Source organism: Arvicanthis niloticus, chromosome 25, assembly GCF_011762505.2.
Source record: "Arvicanthis niloticus isolate mArvNil1 chromosome 25, mArvNil1.pat.X, whole genome shotgun sequence".
NCBI classification, from domain to species: Eukaryota; Metazoa; Chordata; class Mammalia; order Rodentia; family Muridae; genus Arvicanthis; species Arvicanthis niloticus.
This window is the reverse complement of record NC_133433.1, coordinates 25,768,171-25,775,024: the sequence shown is the minus strand read 5'-3', so window position 1 is coordinate 25,775,024 and position 6,854 is coordinate 25,768,171. Positions and strand designations below refer to the sequence as shown.

General features: G+C 41.9%; 1 long non-coding RNA gene across 1 annotated transcript in view; it reads right to left on the bottom strand.

Moving 5' to 3' along the window:
• Positions 1–5: 5 nt before the first annotated feature.
• LOC143438568 (uncharacterized) overlaps positions 6–6,854 on the bottom strand; it is a 15,207-nt gene continuing 8,358 nt past the window's right edge. Inside the window, exons 2-3 of the long non-coding RNA XR_013107316.1 lie at positions 257–397; positions 6–135 (exon numbers count right to left, since the gene is read on the bottom strand). This is a non-coding gene — a long non-coding RNA (uncharacterized LOC143438568). The remainder of the gene's footprint in view (positions 136–256; positions 398–6,854) is intronic.

Below are 6,854 nucleotides of genomic sequence, written 5' to 3'. Positions count from 1 at the left end.
ACTGTCCAAACAGGCCCCTCCCTGGGGCGGTCCCATAATTGGGGGCGGGGCCTGGGTGCTGTTACTGGGATGGGTTCTAGGAGGTGGCGAAGACCTCGTGGCTGTTTGGGGCAAGCCTGCCTCTTGTGCCACTACCTGTGTTTGAAATAGAGCCACAGTGACAGTGCCTTTCTATTACTTTGATTATTCAAAAGAGAACGACAAGGCATTTTAAAACGAACCAACTTGTGCCTCCCCAATGGCCCAGAGTACTTACTGTGGTCTTGAAACTTTAAATCGCTTTTTCCTTCCGCTTCAAAGCTGAGAGGGGCTGGTGCTGAAGGAGGAATGTCACATGGTTCTTCCCCTCACTGGCCTTGTGATGGGTGATGGGTGGTCTAATCCAGCATTTCTCATCCTGTGGGTTGAGACCGCTTTGGGGCTGGACAAATAGATATCTGCATTGCTATTTATAATAGCAGCAAAATTACAGTTATGAAGTAGCAACAAAAATAATTTGATGGTTGGAGTTACCACGTGAAGAGCAGTATTAGATGAACGCAGTATGAGGAAAGCTGAGAACCACTGGTCTTAAATGGTTATGTGTTCATGTGTAGATAATTCTTTGTCAAAACTTGCCATGCTCTATGAAGCTTTGAAGCTGAACTAACTGATCCTGAGTTTTACTGGGGAAAACTCTTCAAGTATTCTCTCCTTTTCATGGAGATTTTAGCCCTGCACTCAGTGCAGAGGTTAAGGAGGGAGAATAGGGGGACCAGGACCGCTTGATTTAAAGTACGACTAGATTACATCATTGTGAGGTAATAAATGTTTGCCAAATGTGGTATATTTCAGATGCATTGGAGAGTAAATAACTGCCATCTGCAATACTACTAATTGATAACAAATTCTAAATTTTAGTAAATGCTAAGTATTCAGAAGTTTCCCTTCAGTTTTAAAAGAAGCATGTACTGTGTTATAGTAACGAGCCAGACATAGTAACTCACACCTATAAACCTAACGTTCAGGAAACTGAGGCAGAAGGACTGCTACAAGTTTGAGGCTAGCCCTAGCCACATAAAAGTTCTAGGCCAGCCTGGGTTAAAGACTGAGATTCGGTCTCAAAAACAAATACATGAAAAAGAATACAACTCCTAACTGTTGAAACATTTACATAAAATCAATAATAGACAACCTATTTTGCCACTCAGTTTAAAAGCATCAGTTTAAAGTGTATTTTAATATTAATCACTGTAAAAATTACAAGTATCCAAAGTTGTAGATATCCATTGCTTGTTGATAAGTTCTATGAAGCCGGACCTTTAGGTTGTGTATGGATCAGGCACCTCTAGAATTTACCTATACTTAGATTGCACTATTTTCCCTGCCTGCTAATAATAACTAGCTTTAAAGTTAAGGCCATCTGAAAATCAACTGCCCAGGTGACCCAGTAAAAGTCCTTCAAGCCTTGACAGCAGCAGAGCCTAAGGAACCAGCATGATGCCATACAGTGTAGCATCACAGTCAAGCCATTTACTTTCAAAACAGATCTGGAAGTGAGGTCATAGAGTGATACCCACCCCAGCATGAAGATGAAGCCTGAGCTCAGGTCTACAGGCTACTTCAAGCGTGCGCGCGCGCACACACACACACACACACACACACACACACACACACACACACACACACGAGCAACCCCTGAGATGCATGGTAGGCTATTCACTGGGGCACTGTCTATTTTATTGCTGGGGGTAACTGGGAGAGGCAGCAAGAGGTACTTGAGTATCTCTGCCCCCAGGAAAGGTATTTATGACCCAAGGAAGAAAAAAAAGACCAAGGCACAGAAAAGGAGTTTAAAAACATAGTTCAAGTAGCTCTTTGAATCCAATGGCTTTCCTATCCCAAATTTCCAAAGTTCTTCCACTATCCTCCCCCAAATAACATGGTCAGTGCTGGCGCAGGAATAACCCACTCCTGGTACCAATTTGTCTTAGTTAGAGTTACTATTGCTATGATAAAACACCATGACCAAGAAGCAACTTGTAAATAAAGGGTTTATTCAGCTTATATTTTCATAACATTGTTCATCATTGAAAGAAGTCAGGACAAGAACCCAAACAGGGCAGGAACCTAGAGGCAAAAGTTGATGCAAGGCCATAGAGGAGTTTGCATGCCACTTCCTGGCTTGCTCCTCATGCTTGTTTAGCCTCTTTTCTTATAGAATTTGGGACCACCAGCCCAAGGTGGTCACAATGGGCTGGGCCTTTGCTCATTGAAGACTAACTTTTAAAAATGCCTTACAGTTGTATTTTATGGGGGCATTTTCTCAACTGAAGTTTCCTCCTTTCAGATAACTGTAGTTTGTATGTCAAGTTGACACAAAACTAAAGGGTGGTGGTGGCACATGCTTTTAACCCCAGCACTTGGTGAGTTTAAGGCCAGCCAGCCTGGTATAAGAGCTAGTTCTAAAAACAGCCAAGGCTACACAGGGAAACACTGTTTCAAACAAGCAAGCAAACAAACACAAATAATCTAGCCAGCACCCCAAGTGTCTTCCTCTTGGAACAAGGTCTGTCCAGGAACCTGGGGCATTTCATTTCAGCTAACCTAGGGTTCTCCATTTCAGCTAGCCTTTGTGGCCCACAGGTTTCCTGAATCATGTCACCTCTTCTCTCCCTGCTCATAGTGCGAAGTTTACAAGCACAAGCACCATTTTCTCTGGTTTTTCCTGTGGACTAGAACTCAGGTGTTACTTGCATAGCAAGCTCCTTACCAGCAAGCCATCTCTCTAGCCCATGCCTTGATATTTTTCCACATGTAGTTTTAAATTTCACATTCTCCAGGAAGCTTCCCTGGCCTCAGGATAAAATTTTCGTTTTCCTTCCTGTCTTATACTCTCACACCAAATACTGCTGTCATTGCATGGCCCATGTCACACTTTGATGTGATCACCAGACTTTCTCCCACACCACATGGTGAGCTATAGAAAAGATCTACAGATTACTGTAGTTTAGTGTTGTAGGATCAAAATATGTGCTTGGTACATGCTGAGCCAGGGCCTCAATGCTTTTCCTTCATCCAGCATATTTATGCTACCCTTCAGTTCTCTGGACCTGACCCTGCAGTCTCATTCAGCACTTTTTTTTTTCTTCCTGTTTCTTTCAGTTAGTAGAATAATGGCAGCTATCTCCGGAACATAAAATGTTGTTAAAATCAAGCCAGAAAGAGACCAGAACATTCTCACATTCTCTCATTCTCTCATTCTCTCTCTCTCTCTCTCTCTCTCTCTCTCTCTCTCTCTCTCTCTCTCTCTCTCTCTTCCTCCCTCTCTCCCTCAGTCCCTCAGTCTTGTTCCTCTCCTTTCCTCTCTCCTCTTCCTCTCTTTCTTTCCCTTTCTATCTCTGTCTCCCTCCCCATCCCCTCCCTCTCCTTCTCCCCATCTTGGCATAGAATGTTCTATGAGGAGACGTTTAGTAGCAACAACACTTGTCTGTTGAAACATGGGACAACCACATCTTTGATTAAATATCTACAAAAATGTCATGTCAACTCTGGGTAGTAACTTCTGATAATTGGGCAATTGATAGACAAACTTCTATGATTTGTGATTCATCAGCATGTCAGTGGGGCAAGGTTCAATTATTGTGGATTAAGAGCAAGAACATAGAGAATATTGTGAACATTTTTTTTTAGACGTTAGCATCCCTCTACATATTTAAGGCTGTGCTAGATATGCTGGCTAGATTTCGGATGCCTTGACACATGCTAGAATCATTTGGGAAGAAAACATCCCAGTTGATAAATGCTGACACGAGATTGGCCTGCGGACAAATCTGTAGGGCATTTTCTTAACTGATTATGGATTTGGAAATCCCAGCTCATCGTAGGTGGTACCACCCCTGAGAAGGATCCTGAGTTGTGCAAGACAGAGAGCTAAGCAGACCACAGGATGCAAGCTAGTAAGCAGCATTTCTCCATGTTCTCTGGCTTAGGTTCTGTCTACAGATTCCTGCTCCAAGACACCTTGGCACAAGTTGGAGTCATTTGGGAAAAGGGAACTTTGAGAAAGTGCTCCATGGATTGGCCTGTGGGCAATCCAGTGTTTTCTTTTCTTGATTGATGGGGAAGGCCAACACACTGTGGGCAGTGCCCTGCCCTGGGCTGGTCCTGGTTCTATAAGAATGCATTTAAGAAGCGCTGAGGAACAAAACAAAAGCATTGTTCCTCCATTGCCTCAGCATCAGTTTTTGCCTCCAGGTTCCTGCCCTATTTTAGTACCTTCCCAGACTTCTGACTTCTTTCAGTGATGGACTGTAATGTGAAATTGTAAGATAAAATCGTTTCCTAGCCAAGTTTCTTTGGTCATGGTGTTTAATTATCAAGAGAATCCCTAGCTGAGATATTAGAATAAAGGTGTGTATTGCAATAAGTCTGAAAGACATTTCAACATATGGAAATATGCTATTTTATAATTGTTAAGTAGTTATTTTACTCCACACATTTATCAAAATTTATCCAATTGAACACATAAAATTGGTAAATATTGTATAAATTATATCATCAAAACATTACAAATATTTTTTATTTTATGTATATGTGCCTGAGTGATTGTATGTATACCAGCTACATGTAGGTACCCACAGAACCAAAAGATGTCAACCAATTTTCTAGAGAGGTATTTACCTGCATTTGTGAGCAGCTGTGTGAGTGTCCAAGGAGATGGTGGGACCCAAACATGGGTCTACTACAAGAATAGCCAAGTTCTCTAAACACTAAGCAATTTCCAGCCCAGGCCCAGTATTTGATTTTTAAGATTTATTTATATTTATATGTGTGAATGTTGCATGCATGTCTCTGTACCACTTGCCATATGCCCACAGAAGCCAGAAAAGAGCCCTTGATTCCCAAGGATTAAAGTTACAGGTGGTTATGAGCTGCCACGTGGGTGCTGTGAGCCAAACTCTGGCCCTCCAGAAGAGTAGGCTGTGCTCTTATCTACTGGGTCATCTTTCTCAAAGTCATTTTTAAAAGAAAAGGAGGAGGGTATTGTTTAATTGTATATTCTTAATTTTTAGTTTGCCTAGCTTTCTTTAAGCTCTTACCATGGAGGAAAGGAAGAAGTGATCAGGGTAAAAGGAGAAAGGGAAGGCAGGTAAAACACAAAGTTTGTATGGTGGCACACAGCTGTATTCACAGCACTTGGGCTGAGGCACAAGTATCAAGATTTCTGGCCAGTTGAGGGTACATAAGTGAGTTCCAGGCAAATCTGGCCTGCCTGAGACACTGTTGGGAAAAAAAAAGAATATAAACAAATCTTACATATGACTTTTAATATACCACTGTTGTACACAAAACAAGTTGGAGTGACATCTTCATTTTTCCACAAACTATGAAATGTCCCTAAAAAGACAACCCTTGTGCGGTGCTTTAAGAAGGTAAGAAGCATCTATATCAGTATGGTGTGAACTGCAGTCCATTCTTTTCATTGACTCCTTAACAGAGGAAGAAATGTTGAACAAAATGGAATGGGGGTGAGGAGGAAGTGCATGACTAGAAGATGGGTAGACCCTTAGTCTTATAGGTGAATACAGATGTTGAAGATGAATAATAACCTGGTCGATTTGTGATCTTTAGTCCTTCTAAATTGACCTGGGGAGGAAACCCTAGGAGAAAGGGTAAAAAGGGAAGCCATGTATGTGTATTGGTTGCAGTAAGATTAGAGCCAAAAGGAAGAAGTGGAAAATCCTCATGAAAGAATTACAGAAGGCATGCTGCCAGCTTCTGGACTGAATCCCTTACTGCCGACTGTAACTTAAATTGCCGTGTCTAGGTAAGAGCTCCTGAGGCTGAGCCTAAAGAGAAATCAAAGATATGAAAGTGAAATGCTGTTTTTCCTTAACTGGTCTTGATTCTTGACAGTAGATGTTGCTTGTAACTATGGGCGAAATTTTCTTTCCACCATACACTCTTCCTGCTTTTTCCTAGCCAAATCCACACAGGCTCTGAATGCCATCAATCTGGCTCCCTTCCCACTCCAGCCTCTCCTTACAGGCAATTCTGTTTCTATCGTGCTCGTAGTCTTTGCTGCTTCATTTGGCACTTTATTATCTCCCTAGTTTTTTATGCCTAACATCATAACTCTAAAGATGACCCAGTTTCATGTAACCAAACCAACAAGGTTCATTATCCAAAAGGCTTGGACCATCCTCTCAACCATTTGCTTCTCTCTGTGCTCCTAAAATTGTGCTTTTCTCTTTTATCCATATTCGTCAATTGTGTTAGCTTGCCGTGACTATCTATCATTGACTAAGAAATTCACTTGTCTGAAATTTTGAACATGAAGTAGTCTGTGGTGATCTAGTGGCCACTGGACTGAGTGACATACACCTGGTCAGGCATGCTGGGCAGGATGTCCCTACTTTCCTTTTTTCATACCTTCTAATTTCTCAAGGCTCTTGCCACTGACCCTGGGACACAGTGTGGAATGCTGAAGATACTCTGTGACATCACCTTTCTGCCCCTTTAAGAACATTAGCATTTAGGGGACAGTACCCATATCCTTGTGTTTCTGTGGCTGGTCTTCACTATCATTAGGCTGTGCAAGCTGGCATCTATGCTGTGGATTTAATGTGTTTAAACAAAAGCCAATTATTTAGTTTATCACAATGCTTGGTTCTCAAGGGCTATCATCTAGTCTTCCTTTGCAAATTCCTTGCTATCTGTCTGGCACTTGCCTCGCTAGATAATCTGGGTACATGATGCAATGATGCATGGTGATCGGAAAAGAAATCGAGAGAATCCACATAGACTACTACATGCAGCAACATTGTATATAGAGTTGTATTTGTTTCTGCTGTCTTAAAATTTTAGCTGCT